Source organism: Pseudophryne corroboree, chromosome 4 (assembly GCF_028390025.1).
Source record: "Pseudophryne corroboree isolate aPseCor3 chromosome 4, aPseCor3.hap2, whole genome shotgun sequence".
Lineage (NCBI taxonomy): Eukaryota > Metazoa > Chordata > Amphibia > Anura > Myobatrachidae > Pseudophryne > Pseudophryne corroboree.
In genome coordinates, this window is record NC_086447.1 from 23,180,590 (window position 1) to 23,195,783 (window position 15,194).

The 15,194-nt window shown below is 36.5% G+C and overlaps 9 non-coding genes across 9 annotated transcripts; 3 read left to right on the top strand and 6 right to left on the bottom strand.

Annotated features, from left to right (window-relative positions):
* Nucleotides 1-1,883: 1,883 nt before the first annotated feature.
* On the bottom strand, nt 1,884-1,955 carry TRNAM-CAU (transfer RNA methionine (anticodon CAU)). The gene has a single exon. It is a non-coding gene; the product is annotated as a tRNA-Met (tRNA).
* Nucleotides 1,956-6,550: 4,595 nt separating this feature from the next.
* TRNAM-CAU (transfer RNA methionine (anticodon CAU)) lies at nt 6,551-6,622 on the bottom strand. Its single transcript has one exon. It is a non-coding gene; the product is annotated as a tRNA-Met (tRNA).
* A 1,095-nt stretch (nt 6,623-7,717) lies between these two features.
* TRNAM-CAU (transfer RNA methionine (anticodon CAU)) lies at nt 7,718-7,789 on the bottom strand. The gene has a single exon. It is a non-coding gene; the product is annotated as a tRNA-Met (tRNA).
* A 1,095-nt stretch (nt 7,790-8,884) lies between these two features.
* On the bottom strand, nt 8,885-8,956 carry TRNAM-CAU (transfer RNA methionine (anticodon CAU)). The gene has a single exon. It is a non-coding gene; the product is annotated as a tRNA-Met (tRNA).
* A 2,256-nt stretch (nt 8,957-11,212) lies between these two features.
* Nucleotides 11,213-11,284, bottom strand: TRNAM-CAU (transfer RNA methionine (anticodon CAU)). Its single transcript has one exon. It is a non-coding gene; the product is annotated as a tRNA-Met (tRNA).
* Nucleotides 11,285-11,470: 186 nt separating this feature from the next.
* On the top strand, nt 11,471-11,544 carry TRNAN-GUU (transfer RNA asparagine (anticodon GUU)). The gene has a single exon. It is a non-coding gene; the product is annotated as a tRNA-Asn (tRNA).
* A 2,002-nt stretch (nt 11,545-13,546) lies between these two features.
* TRNAM-CAU (transfer RNA methionine (anticodon CAU)) lies at nt 13,547-13,618 on the bottom strand. The gene has a single exon. It is a non-coding gene; the product is annotated as a tRNA-Met (tRNA).
* A 186-nt stretch (nt 13,619-13,804) lies between these two features.
* TRNAN-GUU (transfer RNA asparagine (anticodon GUU)) lies at nt 13,805-13,878 on the top strand. The gene has a single exon. It is a non-coding gene; the product is annotated as a tRNA-Asn (tRNA).
* Nucleotides 13,879-14,971: 1,093 nt separating this feature from the next.
* On the top strand, nt 14,972-15,045 carry TRNAI-GAU (transfer RNA isoleucine (anticodon GAU)). The gene has a single exon. It is a non-coding gene; the product is annotated as a tRNA-Ile (tRNA).
* Nucleotides 15,046-15,194: the final 149 nt, after the last annotated feature.

Genomic DNA, 15,194 nt, shown 5'->3' on the forward strand with positions numbered 1-15,194 from the left:
AGTCATTTTATAAAAAACAGGAAGCACAATTTAGCATGGGTTTGCAGAGAAAAAAAATTATGCAGGCAGAGAAATCCAATTGAGTGATTAATCAGCTCTCCATTTTATGGCTTTATTTTTATGCTAACACATTTGCTCTCTGAAAAGTGTCCACAAAGCCAAGTCTCTGATTAACACCTTTGTAGGAATGGTTTTTCACCTATTAATGATTAAAACTTGCTTCATTGGAAAGGCAGCAAGATGCATCCTCATTACAATGTCCACTGAAATAATACAGGTTGACACCAGGAAACATAAACCTCACTGCATCCTTGCTGCTTTCTCAAGTGGGAATCTGTTTAATGTGAAAACCAGGTGATATCTAATCAGCACACAGGTAAGAAGTTAAGAAAATCTTTCTTTAAGGGTGAAGATGTTTCTCACAAAATCGTTGCCCCAATGCATCATTGAAATTCAAGCTGGAAAGATGATTTTGAAATATCAATTTTACATTTTGCATTGCTCATCTGGTGACAATGTAGCTTGTTTTTGTCAATTACCATTTCAGTAATAGGGTAAAGAAAATTAAGTGGATTTCTGAAAGAAAACAATGCTGTCAATATACTATTAAAACAAATTAAAATGTTAAAAGTTATTGTACTTTAGGTAAAAATACAAGAGTCAAAATATCAATCCCAGTTTTGGAAGAATTTAATTAACAAAAAAATAAGTGCACATAGCAGAGGATGGTTTCGATCCATCGACCTCTGGGTTATGGGCCCAGCACGCTTCCGCTGCACCACTCTGCTGCTCATGTAAGTGTAAGAGATCCTGAAGTACTCCTTCATCATGTGAAAGTACCAATGTGTTTCTTCATTGGTCAATGGAAGAAAAATCTTGCAAAACTCTCCAGATTATTGCCTTTTTAACCTTTTTCTAGGAAACTTTCTAGATGAATGCTTTTTAGCCTTTGTCAGTACAAGCTTTTGCAAGCTGTCTCTGTGGTGCAATCTGTTAGCACGTTCAGCTGTTAACCGAAAGGTTGGTGGTTTAATCCCACCCAGGGACGTAATTGACCGTGTGATCAAATTTTGGTGATCTTTAAGTAGACAAGTCAAAATTTCAAACCACCTCTTATAGTGTAGGGTACCTGGCCTTCTCTGATGCAATCAGAGTCAGATTTGATTAAGTCATTTTATAAAAAACAGGAAGCACAATTTAGCATGGGGTTGCAGAGAAAAAAAATTATGCAGGCAGAGAAATCCAATTGAGTGATTAATCAGCTCTCCATTTTATGGCTTTATTTTTATGCTAACACATTTGCTCTCTGAAAAGTGTCCACAAAGCCAAGTCTCTGATTAACACCTTTGTAGGAATGGTTTTTCACCTATTACTGATTAAAACTTGCTTCATTGGAAAGGCAGCAAGATGCATCCTCATTACAATGTCCACTGAAATAATACAGGTTGACACCAGGAAACATAAACCTCACTGCATCCTTGCTGCTTTCTCAAGTGGAAATCTATTAAATGTGAAAACCAGGTGATATCTAATCAGCACACAGGTAAGAAGTTAAGAAAATCTTTATTTAAGGGTGAAGATGTTTCTCACAAAATCATTGCCCCAATGCATCATTGAAATTCAAGCTGGAAAGATGATTTTGAAATATCTATTGTACATTTTGCATTGCTCTTCTGGTGACAATGTAGCTTGTTTTTGTCAATTACCATTTCAGTAATAGGGTAAAGAAAATTAAGTGGATTTCTGAAAGAAAACAATGCTGTCAATATACTATTAAAACAAATTAAAATGTTAAAAGTTATTGTACTTTAAGTAAAAATAAAAGAGTCAAAATATCAATCCCAGTTTTGGAAGAATTTAATTAACAAAAAAATAAGTGCACATAGCAGAGGATGGTTTCGATCCATCGACCTCTGGGTTATGGGCCCAGCACGCTTCCGCTGCGCCACTCTGCTGCTCATGTTAGTATCAGAGATCCTGAAGTACTCACTCATCATGTGAAAGTACCAATGTGTTTCTTCGTTGGTCAATGGAAGAAAAATCTTGCAAAACTCTCCAGATTATTGCCTTTTTAACCTTTTTCTAGGAAACTTTCTAGATGAATGCTTTTTAGCCTTTGTCAGTACAAGCTTTTGCAAGCTGTCTCTGTGGAGCAATCGGTAAGCGCATTCGGCTGTTAACTTAAAGGTTGGTGGTTCTATCCCACCCAGGGATGTTATTGACCGTGTGATCAAGTTTTGGTGATCTTTAAGTAGACAAGTCAAAATTTCAAACAACCTATTATAGTGTAGGGTACCTGGCCTTCTCTGATGCAATCAGAGTCAGATTTGATTAAGTCATTTTATAAAAAACAGGAAGCACAATTTAGCATGGGTTTGCAGAGAAAAAAAATTATGCAGGCAGAGAAATCCAATTGAGTGATTAATCAGCTCTCCATTTTATGGCTTTATTTTTATGCTAACACATTTGCTCTCTGAAAAGTGTCCACAAAGCCAAGTCTCTGATTAACACCTTTGTAGGAATGGTTTTTCACCTATTACTGATTAAAACTTGCTTCATTGGAAAGGCAGCAAGATGCATCCTCATTACAATGTCCACTGAAATAATACAGGCTGACACCAGGAAACATAAACCTCACTGCATCCTTGCTGCTTTCTCAAGTGGGAATCTGTTTAATGTGAAAACCAGGTGATATCTAATCAGCACACAGGTAAGAAGTTAAGAAAATCTTTATTTAAGGGTGAAGATGTTTCTCACAAAATCGTTGCCCAAATGCATCATTGAAATTCAAGCTGGAAAGATGATTTTGAAATATCAATTGTACATTTTGCATTGCTCTTCTGGTGACAATGTAGCTTGTTTTTGTCAATTACCATTTCAGTAATAGGGTAAAGAAAATTAAGTGGATTTCTGAAAGAAAACAATGCTGTCAATATACTATTAAAACAAATTAAAATGTTAAAAGTTATTGTACTTTAGGTAAAAATAAAAGAGTCAAAATATCAATCCCAGTTTTGGAAGAATTTAATTAACAAAAAAATAAGTGCACATAGCAGAGGATGGTTTCGATCCATCGACCTCTGGGTTATGGGCCCAGCACGCTTCCGCTGCACCACTCTGCTGCTCATGTAAGTGTAAGAGATCCTGAAGTACTCCTTCATCATGTGAAAGTACCAATGTGTTTCTTCATTGGTCAATGGAAGAAAAATCTTGCAAAACTCTCCAGATTATTGCCTTTTTAACCTTTTTCTAGGAAACTTTCTAGATGAATGCTTTTTAGCCTTTGTCAGTACAAGCTTTTGCAAGCTGTCTCTGTGGTGCAATCTGTTAGCACGTTCAGCTGTTAACCGAAAGGTTGGTGGTTTAATCCCACCCAGGGACGTAATTGACCGTGTGATCAAATTTTGGTGATCTTTAAGTAGACAAGTCAAAATTTCAAACCACCTCTTATAGTGTAGGGTACCTGGCCTTCTCTGATGCAATCAGAGTCATATTTGATTGTCATTTTATAAAAAACAGGAAGCACAATTTAGCATGGGGTTGCAGAGAAAAAAAATTATGCAGGCAGAGAAATCCAATTGAGTGATTTATCAGCTCTCCATTTTATGGCTTTATTTTTATGCTAACACATTTGCTCTCTGAAAAGTGTCCACAAAGCCAAGTCTCTGATTAACACCTTTGTAGGAATGGTTTTTCACCTATTACTGATTAAAACTTGCTTCATTGGAAAGGCAGCAAGATGCATCCTCATTACAATGTCCACTGAAATAATACAGGTTGACACCAGGAAACATAAACCTCACTGCATCCTTGCTGCTTTCTCAAGTGGGAATCTGTTTAATGTGAAAACCAGGTGATATCTAATCAGCACACAGGTAAGAAGTTAAGAAAATCTTTATTTAAGGGTGAAGATGTTTCTCACAAAATCATTGCCCCAATGCATCATTGAAATTCAAGCTGGAAAGATGATTTTGAAATATCAATTGTACATTTTGCATTGCTCTTCTGGTGACAATGTAGCTTGTTTTTGTCAATTACCATTTCAGTAATAGGGTAAAGAAAATTAAGTGAATTTCTGAAAGAAAACAATGCTGTCAATATACTATTAAAACAAATTAAAATGTTAAAAGTTATTGTACTTTAAGTAAAAATAAAAGAGTCAAAATATCAATACCAGTTTTGGAAGAATTTAATTAACAAAAAAATAAGTGCACATAGCAGAGGATGGTTTCGATCCATCGACTTCTGGGTTATGGGCCCAGCACGCTCCCGCTGCGCCACTCTGCTGCTCGTGTAAGTGTAAGAGATCCTGAAGTACTCACTCATCATGTGAAAGTACCAATGTGTTTCTTCGTTGGTCAATGGAAGAAAAATCTTGCAAAACTCTCCAGATTATTGCCTTTTTAAACTTTTTCTAGGAAACTTTCTAGATGAATGCTTTTCAGCCTTTGTCAGTACATGCTTTTGCAAGCTGTCTCTGTGGCGCAATCGGTAAGCGCATTCGGCTGTTAACCAAAAGGTTGGTGGTTCTATCCTTCCCAGGGATGTTATTGACCGTGTGATCAAGTTTTGGTGATCTTTAAGTAGACAATTCAAAATTTCAAACCACCTATTATAGTGTAGGGTACCTGGCCTTCTCTGATGCAATCAGAGTCAGATTTGATTAAGTCATTTTATAAAAAACAGGAAGCACAATTTAGCATGGGGTTGCAGAGACAAAAAATTATGCAGGCAGAGAAATCCAATTGAGTGATTAATCAGCTCTCCATTTTATGGCTTTATTTTTATGCTAACACATTTGCTCTCTGAAAAGTGTCCACAAAGCCAAGTCTCTGATTAACACCTTTGTAGGAATGGTTTTTCACCTATTACTGATTAAAACTTGCTTCATTGGAAAGGCAGCAAGATGCATCCTCATTACAATGTCCACTGAAATAATACAGGTTGACACCAGGAAACATAAACCTCACTGCATCCTTGCTGCTTTCTCAAGTGGGAATCTGTTTAATGTGAAAACCAGGTGATATCTAATCAGCACACAGGTAAGAAGTTAAGAAAATCTTTATTTAAGGGTGAAGATGTTTCTCACAAAATCGTTGCCCCAATGCATCATTGAAATTCAAGCTGGAAAGATGATTTTGAAATATCAATTGTACATTTTGCATTGCTCTTCTGGTGACAATGTAGCTTGTTTTTGTCAATTACCATTTCAGTAATAGGGTAAAGAAAATTAAGTGGATTTCTGAAAGAAAACAATGCTGTCAATATACTATTAAAACAAATTAAAATGTTAAAAGTTATTGTACTTTAGGTAAAAATAAAAGAGTCAAAATATCAATCCCAGTTTTGGAAGAATTTAATTAACAAAAAAAATAAGTGCACATAGCAGAGGTTGGTTTCGATCCATCGACCTCTGGGTTATGGGCCCAGCACGCTTCCGCTGCGCCACTCTGCTGCTCATGTAAGTGTAAAAGATCCTGAAGTACTCACTCATCATGTGAAAGTACCAATGTGTTTCTTCATTGGTCAATGGAAGAAAAATCTTGCAAAACTCTCCAGATTATTGCCTTTTTAACCTTTTTCTAGGAAACTTTCTAGATGAATGCTTTTTAGCCTTTGTCAGTACAAGCTTTTGCAAGCTGTCTCTGTGGTGCAATCTGTTAGCGCGTTCGGCTGTTAACCGAAAGGTTGGTGGTTTAATCCCACCCAGGGATGTAATTGACCGTGTGATCAAATTTTGGTGATCTTTAAGTAGACAAGTCAAAATTTCAAACCACCTCTTATATTGTAGGGTATCTGGCCTTCTCTGATGCAATCAGAGTCAGATTTGATTAAGTCATTTTATAAAAAACAGGAAGCACAATTTAGCATGGGGTTGCAGAGAAAAAAAATTATGCAGGCAGAGATATCCAATTGAGTGATTAATCAGCTCTCCATTTTATGGCTTTATTTTTATGCTAACACATTTGCTCTCTGAAAAGTGTCCACAAAGCCAAGTCTCTGATTAACACCTTTGTAGGAATGGTTTTTCACCTATTACTGATTAAAACTTGCTTCATTGGAAAGGCAGCAAGATGCATCCTCATTACAATGTCCACTGAAATAATACAGGTTGACACCAAGAAACATAAACCTCACTGTATCCTTGCTGCTTTCTCAAGTGGGAATCTGTTTAATGTGAAAACCAGGTGATATCTAATCAGCACACAGGTAAGAAGTTAAGAAAATCTTTCTTTAAGGGTGAAGATGTTTCTCACAAAATCGTTGCCCCAATGCATCATTGAAATTCAAGCTGGAAAGATGATTTTGAAATATCAATTGTACATTTTGCATTGCTCTTCTGGTGACAATGTAGCTTGTTTTTGTCAATTACCATTTCAGTAATAGGGTAAAGAAAATTAAGTGGATTTCTGAAAGAAAACAATGCTGTCAATATACTATTAAAACAAATTAAAATGTTAAAAGTTATTGTACTTTAAGTAAAAATAAAAGAGTCAAAATATCAATCCCAGTTTTGGAAGAATTTAATTAACAAAAAAATAAGTGCACATAGCAGAGGATGGTTTCGATCCATCGACCTCTGGGTTATGGGCCCAGCACGCTTCCGCTGCGCCACTCTGCTGCTCATGTTAGTGTCAGAGATCCTGAAGTACTCACTCATCATGTGAAAGTACCAATGTGTTTCTTCGTTGGTCAATGGAAGAAAAATCTTGCAAAACTCTCCAGATTATTGCCTTTTTAACCTTTTTCTAGGAAACTTTCTAGATGAATGCTTTTTAGCCTTTGTCAGTACACGCTTTTGCAAGCTGTCTCTGTGGCGCAATCGGTAAGCGCATTCGGCTGTTAGGCTAAAGGTTGGTGGTTCAATCCCACCCAGGGATGTTATTGACCGTGTGATCAAATTTTGGTGAACTTTAAGTAGACAAGTCAAAATTTCAAACCACCTCTTATAGTGTAGGGTACCTGGCCTTCTCTGATGCAATCAGAGTCAGATTTGATTAAGTCATTATATAAAAAACAGGAAGCACAATTTAGCATGGGGTTGCAGAGAAAAAAAATTATGCAGGCAGAGAAATCCAATTGAGTGATTAATCAGCTCTCCATTTTATGGCTTAATTTTTATGCTAACACATTTGCTCTCTGAAAAGTGTCCACAAAGCCAAGTCTCTGATTAACACCTTTGTAGGAATGGTTTTTCACCTATTACTGATTAAAACTTGCTTCATTGGAAAGGCAGCAAGATGCATCCTCATTACAATGTCCACTGAAATAATACAGGTTGACACCAGGAAACATAAACCTCACTGCATCCTTGCTGCTTTCTCAAGTGGGAATCTGTTTAATGTGAAAACCAGGTGATATCTAATCAGCACACAGGTAAGAAGTTAAGAAAATCTTTCTTTAAGGGTGAAGATGTTTCTCACAAAATCGTTGCCCCAATGCATCATTGAAATTCAAGCTGGAAAGATGATTTTGAAATATCAATTGTACATTTTGCATTGCTCTTCTGGTGACAATGTAGCTTGTTTTTGTCAATTACCATTTCAGTAATAGGGTATAGAAAATTAAGTGGATTTCTGAAAGAAAACAATGCTGTCAATATACTATTAAAACAAATTAAAATGTTAAAAGTTATTGTACTTTAAGTAAAAATAAAAGAGTCAAAATATCAATCCCAGTTTTGGAAGAATTTAATTAACAAAAAAATAAGTGCACATAGCAGAGGATGGTTTCGATCCATCGACCTCTGGGTTATGGGCCCAGCACGCTTCCGCTGCGCCACTCTGCTGCTCATGTTAGTGTCAGAGATCCTGAAGTACTCACTCATCATGTGAAAGTACCAATGTGTTTCTTCGTTGGTCAATGGAAGAAAAATCTTGCAAAACTCTCCAGATTATTGCCTTTTTAACCTTTTTCTAGGAAACTTTCTAGATGAATGCTTTTTAGCCTTTGTCAGTACATGCTTTTGCAAGCTGTCTCTGTGGCGCAATCGGTAAGCGCATTCGGCTGTTAACCTAAAGGTTGGTGGTTCTATCCCACTCAGGGAAGTTATTGACCGTGTGATCAAGTTTTGGTGATCTTTAAGTAGACAAGTCAAAATTTCAAACCACCTATTATAGTGTAGGGTACCTGGCCTTCTCTGATGCAATCAGAGTCAGATTTGATTAAGTCATTTTATAAAAAACAGGAAGCACAATTTAGCATGGGGTTGCAGAGAAAAAAAATTATGCAGGCAGAGAAATCCAATTGAGTGATAAATCAGCTCTCCATTTTATGGCTTTATTTTTATGCTAACACATTTGCTCTCTGAAAAGTGTCCACAAAGCCAAGTCTCTGATTAACACCTTTGTAGGAATGGTTTTTCACCTCTTACTGATTAAAACTTGCTTCATTGGAAAGGCAGCAAGATGCATCCTCATTACAATGTCCACTGAAATAATACAGGTTGACACCAGGAAACATAAACCTCACTGCATCCTTGCTGCTTTCTCAAGTGGGAATCTGTTTAATGTGAAAACCAGGTGATATCTAATCAGCACACAGGTAAGAAGTTAAGAAAATCTTTATTTAAGGGTGAAGATGTTTCTCACAAAATCATTGCCCCAATGCATCATTGAAATTCAAGCTGGAAAGATGATTTTGAAATATCAATTGTACATTTTGCATTGCTCTTCTGGTGACAATGTAGCTTGTTTTTGTCAATTACCATTTCAGTAATAGGGTAAAGAAAATTAAGTGTATTTCTGAAAGAAAACAATGCTGTCAATATACTATTAAAACAAATTAAAATGTTAAAAGTTACTGTACTTTAAGTAAAAATAAAAGAGTCAAAATATCAATCCCAGTTTTGGAAGAATTTAATTAACAAAAAAGTAAGTGCACATAGCAGAGGATGGTTTCGATCCATCGACCTCTGGGTTATGGACCCAGCACGCTTCCGCTGCGCCACTCTGCTGCTCATGTAAGTGTCAGAGATCCTGAAGTACTCACTCATCATGTGAAAGTACCAATGTGTTTCTTCGTTGGTCAATGGAAGAAAAATCTTGCAAAACTCTCCAGATTATTGCCTTTTTAACCTTTTTCTAGGAAACTTTCTAGATGAATGCTTTTTAGCCTTTGTCAGTACATGCTTTTGAAAGCTGTCTCTGTGGCGCAATCGGTAAGTGCATTCGGCTGTTAACCTAAAGGTTGGTGGTTCAATCCCACCCAGGGACGTAACTGACCGTGTGATCAAATTTTGGTGATCTTTAAGTAGACAAGTCAAAATTTCAAACCACCTCTTATAGTGTAGGGTACCTGGCCTTCTCTGATGCAATCAGATTTGATTAAGTCATTTTATAAAAAACAGGAAGCACAATTTAGCATGGGGTTGCAGAGAAAAAAAATTATGCAGGCAGAGAAATCCAATTGAGTGATTAATCAGCTCTCCATTTTATGGCTTTATTTTTATGCTAACACATTTGCTCTCTGAAAAGTGTCCACAAAGCCAAGTCTCTGATTAACACCTTTGTAGGAATGGTTTTTCACCTATTACTGATTAAAACTTGCTTCATTGGAAAGGCAGCAAGATGCATCCTCATTACAATGTCCACTGAAATAATACAGGTTGACACCAGGAAACATAAACCTCACTGCATCCTTGCTGCTTTCTCAAGTGGGAATCTGTTTAATGTGAAAACCAGGTGATATCTAATCAGCACACAGGTAAGAAGTTAAGAAAATCTTTATTTAAGGGTGAAGATGTTTCTCACAAAATCATTGCCCCAATGCATCATTGAAAATCAAGCTGGAAAGATGATTTTGAAATATCAATTGTACATTTTGCATTGCTCTTCTGGTGACAATGTAGCTTGTTTTTGTCAATTACCATTTCAGTAATAGGGTAAAGAAAATTAAGTGGATTTCTGAAAGAAAACAATGCTGTCAATATACTATTAAAACAAATTAAAATGTTAAAAGTTATTGTACTTTAAGTAAAAATAAAAGAGTCAAAATATCAATCCCAGTTTTGGAAGAATTTAATTAACAAAAAAATAACTGCATATAGCAGAGGATGGTTTTTATCCATCGACCTCTGGGTTATGGGCCCAGCACGCTTCCGCTGCGCCACTCTGCTGCTCATGTTAGTGTCAGAGATCCTGAAGTACTCACTCATCATGTGAAAGTACCAATGTGTTTCTTTGTTGGTCAATGGAAGAAAAATCTTGCAAAACTCTCCAGATTATTGCCTTTTTAACCTTTTTCTAGGAAACTTTCTAGATGAATGCTTTTTAGCCTTTGTCAGTACATGCTTTTGCAAGCTGTTTCTGTGGCGCAATCGGTAAGCGCATTCAGCTGTTAACCTAAAGATTGGTGGTTCAATCCCACCCAGGGACGTAACTGACCGTGTGATCAAATTTTGGTGATCTTTAAGTAGACAAGTCAAAATTTCAAACCACCTCTTATAGTGTAGGGTACCTGGCCTTCTCTGATGCAATCAGAGTCAGATTTGATTAAGTCATTTTATAAAAAACAGGAAGCACAATTTAGCATGGGGTTGCAGAGAAAAAAAATTATGCAGGCAGAGAAATCCAATTGAGTGATTAATCAGCTCTCCATTTTATGGCTTTATTTTTATGCTAACACATTTGCTCTCTGAAAAGTGTCCACAAAGCCAAGTCTCTGATTAACACCTTTGTAGGAATGGTTTTTCACCTATTACTGATTAAAACTTGCTTCATTGGAAAGGCAGCAAGATGCATCCTCATTACAATGTCCACTGAAATAATACAGGTTGACACCAGGAAACATAAACCTCACTGCATCCTTGCTGCTTTCTCAAGTGGGAATCTGTTTAATGTGAAAACCAGGTGATATCTAATCAGCACACAGGTAAGAAGTTAAGAAAATCTTTATTTAAGGGTGAAGATGTTTCTCACAAAATCATTGCCCCAATGCATCATTGAAATTCAAGCTGGAAAGATGATTTTGAAATATCAATTGTACATTTTGCATTGCTCTTCTGGTGACAATGTAGCTTGTTTTTGTCAATTACCATTTCAGTAATAGGGTAAAGAAAATTAAGTGGATTTCTGAAAGAAAACAATGCTGTCAATATACTATTAAAACAAATAAAAATGTTAAAAGTTATTGTACTTTAAGTAAAAATAAAAGAGTCAAAATATCAATCCCAGTTTTGGAAGAATTTAATTAACAAAAAAATAAATGCACATAGCAGAGGATGGTTTCGATCCATCGACCTCTGGGTTATGGGCCCAGCACGCTTCCGCTGCGCCACTCTGCTGCTCATGTTGGTGTCAGAGATCCTGAAGTACTCACTCATCATGTGAAAGTACCAATGTGTTTCTTCGTTGGTCAATGGAAGAAAAATCTTGCAAAACTCTCCAGATTATTGCCTTTTTAACCTTTTTCTAGGAAACTTTCTAGATGAATGCTTTTTAGCCTTTGTCAGTACATGATTTTACAAGCGGTCTCTGTGGTGCAATTGGTTAGCACGTTCAGCTGTTAACCGAAAGGTTGGTGGTTCAATCCCACCCAGGGACGTAATTGACCTTGTGATCAAATTTTGGTGATCTTTAAGTAGACAAGTCAAAATTTCAAACCACCTCTTATAGTGTAGGGTACCTGGCCTTCTCTGATGCAATCAGAGTCAGATTTGATTAAGTCATTTTATAAAAAACAGGAAGCATAATTTAGCATGGGGTTGCAGAGAAAAAAAATTATGCAGGCAGAGAAATCCAATTGAGTGATTAATCAGCTCTCCATTTTATGGCTTTATTTTTATGTTAACACATTTGCTCTCTGAAAAGTGTCCACAAAGCCAAGTCTCTGATTAACACCTTTGTAGGAATGGTTTTTCACCTATTACTGATTAAAACTTGCTTCATTGGAAAGGCAGCAAGATGCATCCTCATTACAATATCCACTGAAATAATACAGGTTGACACCAGGAAACATAAACCTCCCTGCATCCTTGCTTCTTTCTCAAGTGGGAATCTGTTTAATGTGAAAACCAGGTGATATCTAATCAGCACACAGGTAAGAAGTTAAGAAAATCTTTCTTTAAGGGTGAAGATGTTTCTCACAAAATCGTTGCCCCAATGCATCATTGAAATTCAAGCTGGAAATATGATTTTGAAATATCAATTGTACATTTTGCATTGCTCTTCTGGTGACAATGTAGCTTGTTTTTGTCAATTACCATTTGAGTAATAGGGTAAAGAAAAATAAGTGGATTTCTGAAAGAAAACAATGCTGTCAATATACTATTAAAACAAATTAAAATGTTAAAAGTTATTGTACTTTAAGTAAAAATAAAAGAGTCAAAATATCAATCCCAGTTTTGGAAGAATTTTATTAACAAAAAAATAAGTGCACATTGCAGAGGATGGTTTTGATCTATCGACCTCTGGGTTATGGGCCCAGCACGCTTCCGCTGCGCCACTCTGCTGCTCATGTTAGTGTCAGAGATCCTGAAGTACTCACTCATCATGTGAAAGTACCAATGTGTTTCTTCATTGGTCAATGGAAGAAAAATCTTGCAAAACTCTCCAGATTATTGCCTTTTTAACCTTTTTCTAGGAAACTTTCTAGATGAATGCTTTTTAGCCTTTGTCAGTACATGCTTGTGCAAGCTGTCTCTGTGGTGCAATCTGTTAGCGCGTTCGGCTGTTAACCGAAAGGTTGGTGGTTTAATCCCACCCAGGGACGTAATTGACCGTGTGATCAAATTTTGGTGATCTTTAAGTAGACAAGTCAAAATTTCAAACCACCTCTTATAGTGTAGGGTATCTGGCCTTCTCTGATGCAATCAGAGTCAGATTTGATTAAATCATTTTATAAAAAACAGGAAGCACAATTTAGCATGGGGTTGCAGAGAAAAAAAAATATTCAGGCAGAGAAATCCAATTGAGTGATTAATCAGCTCTCCATTTTATGGCTTTATTTTTATGCTAACACATTTGCTCTCTGAAAAGTGTCCACAAAGCCAAGTCTCTGATTAACACCTTTGTAGGAATGGTTTTTCACCTATTACTGATTAAAACTTGCTTCATTGGAAAGGCAGCAAGATGCATCCTCATTACAATGTCCACTGAAATAATACAGGTTGACACCAGGAAACATAAACCTCACTGCATCCTTGCTGCTTTCTCAAGTGGGAATCTGTTTAATGTGAAAACCAGGTGATATCTAATCAGCACACAGGTAAGAAGTTAAGAAAATCTTTATTTAAGGGTGAAGATGTTTCTCACAAAATCATTGCCCCAATGCATCATTGAAATTCAAGCTGGAAAGATGATTTTGAAATATCAATTGTACATTTTGCATTGCTCTTCTGGTGACAATGTAGCTTGTTTTTGTCAATTACCATTTCAGTAATAGGGTAAAGAAAATTAAGTGGATTTCTGAAAGAAAACAATGCTGTCAATATACTATTAAAACAAATTAAAATGTTAAAAGTTATTGTACTTTAAGTAAAAATAAAAGAGTCAAAATATCAATCCCAGTTTTGGAAGAATTTAATTAACAATTAAATAAGTGCACATAGCAGAGGATGGTTTCGATCCATCGACCTCTGGGTTATGGGCCCAGCACGCTTCCGCTGCGCCACTCTGCTGCTCATGTAAGTGTAAGAGATCCTGAAGTACTCACTCATCATGTGAAAGTACCAATGTGTTTCTTCGTTGGTCAATGGAAGAAAAATCTTGCAAAACTCTCCAGATTATTGCCTTTTTAACCTTTTTCTAGGAAACTTTCTAGATGAATGCTTTTTAGCCTTTGTCAGTACATGCTTTTGCAAGCTGTCTCTGTGGCGCAATCGGTTAGCGCATTCGGCTGTTAACCGAAAGGTTGGTGGTTCAATCCCACCCAGGGATGTAACTGACCGTGTGATCAAATTTTGGTGATCTTTAAGTAGACAAGTCAAAATTTCAAACCACCTCTTATAGTGTAGGGTACCTGGCCTTCTCTGATGCAATCAGAGTCAGATTTGATTAAGTCATTTTATAAAAAACAGGAAGCACAATTTAGCATGGGGTTGCAGAGAAAAAAAATTATGCAGGCAGAGAAATCCAATTGAGTGATTAATCAGCTCTCCATTTTATGGCTTTATTTTTATGCTAACACATTTGCTCTCTGAAAAGTGTCCACAAAGCCAAGTCTCTGATTAACACCTTTGTAGGAATGGTTTTTCACCTATTACTGATTAAAACTTGCTTCATTGGAAAGGCAGCAAGATGCATCCTCATTACAATGTCCACTGAAATAATACAGGTTGACACCAGGAAACATAAACCTCACTGCATCCTTGCTGCTTTCTCAAGTGGGAATCTGTTTAATGTGAAAACCAGGTGATATCTAATCAGCATACAGGTAAGAAGTTAAGAAAATCTTTCTTTAAGGGTGAAGATGTTTCTCACAAAATCGTTGCCCCAATGCATCATTGAAATTCAAGCTGGAAAGATGATTTTGAAATATCAATTGTACGTTTTGCATTGCTCTTCTGGTGACAATGTAGCTTGTTTTTGTCAATTACCATTTCAGTAATAGGGTAAAGAAAATTAATTGGATTTCTGAAAGAAAACAATGCTGTCAATATATTATTAAAATAAATTAAAATGTTAAAAGTTATAGTACTTTAAGTAAAAATAAAAGAGTCAAAATATCAATCCCAGTTTTGGAAGAATTTAATTAACAAAAAAATAAGTGCACATAGCAGAGGATGGTTTCGATCCATCGACCTCTGGGTTATGGGCCCAGCACGTTTCCGCTGCGCCACTCTGCTGCTAATGTTAGTGTCAGAGATCCTGTAGTACTCACTCATCATGTGAAAGTACCAATGTGTTTCTTCGTTGGTCAATGGAAGAAAAATCTTGCAAAACTCTCCAGATTATTGCCTTTCTAACCTTTTTCTAGGAAACTTTCTAGATGAATGCTTTTTAGCCTTTGTCAGTTCATGCTTTTGCAAGCTGTCTCTGTGGCGCAATCGGTAAGCGCATTTGGCTGATAACCTAAAGGTTGGTGGTTCAATCCCACCCAGGAATGTTATTGACTGTGTGATCAAATTTTGGTGATCTTTAAGTAGACAAGTCAAAATTTCAAACCACCTCTTATAGTGCAGGGTACCTGGCCTTTTCTGATGCAATCAGAGTCAGATTTGATTAAGTCATTTTATAAAAAACAGGAAGCACAAT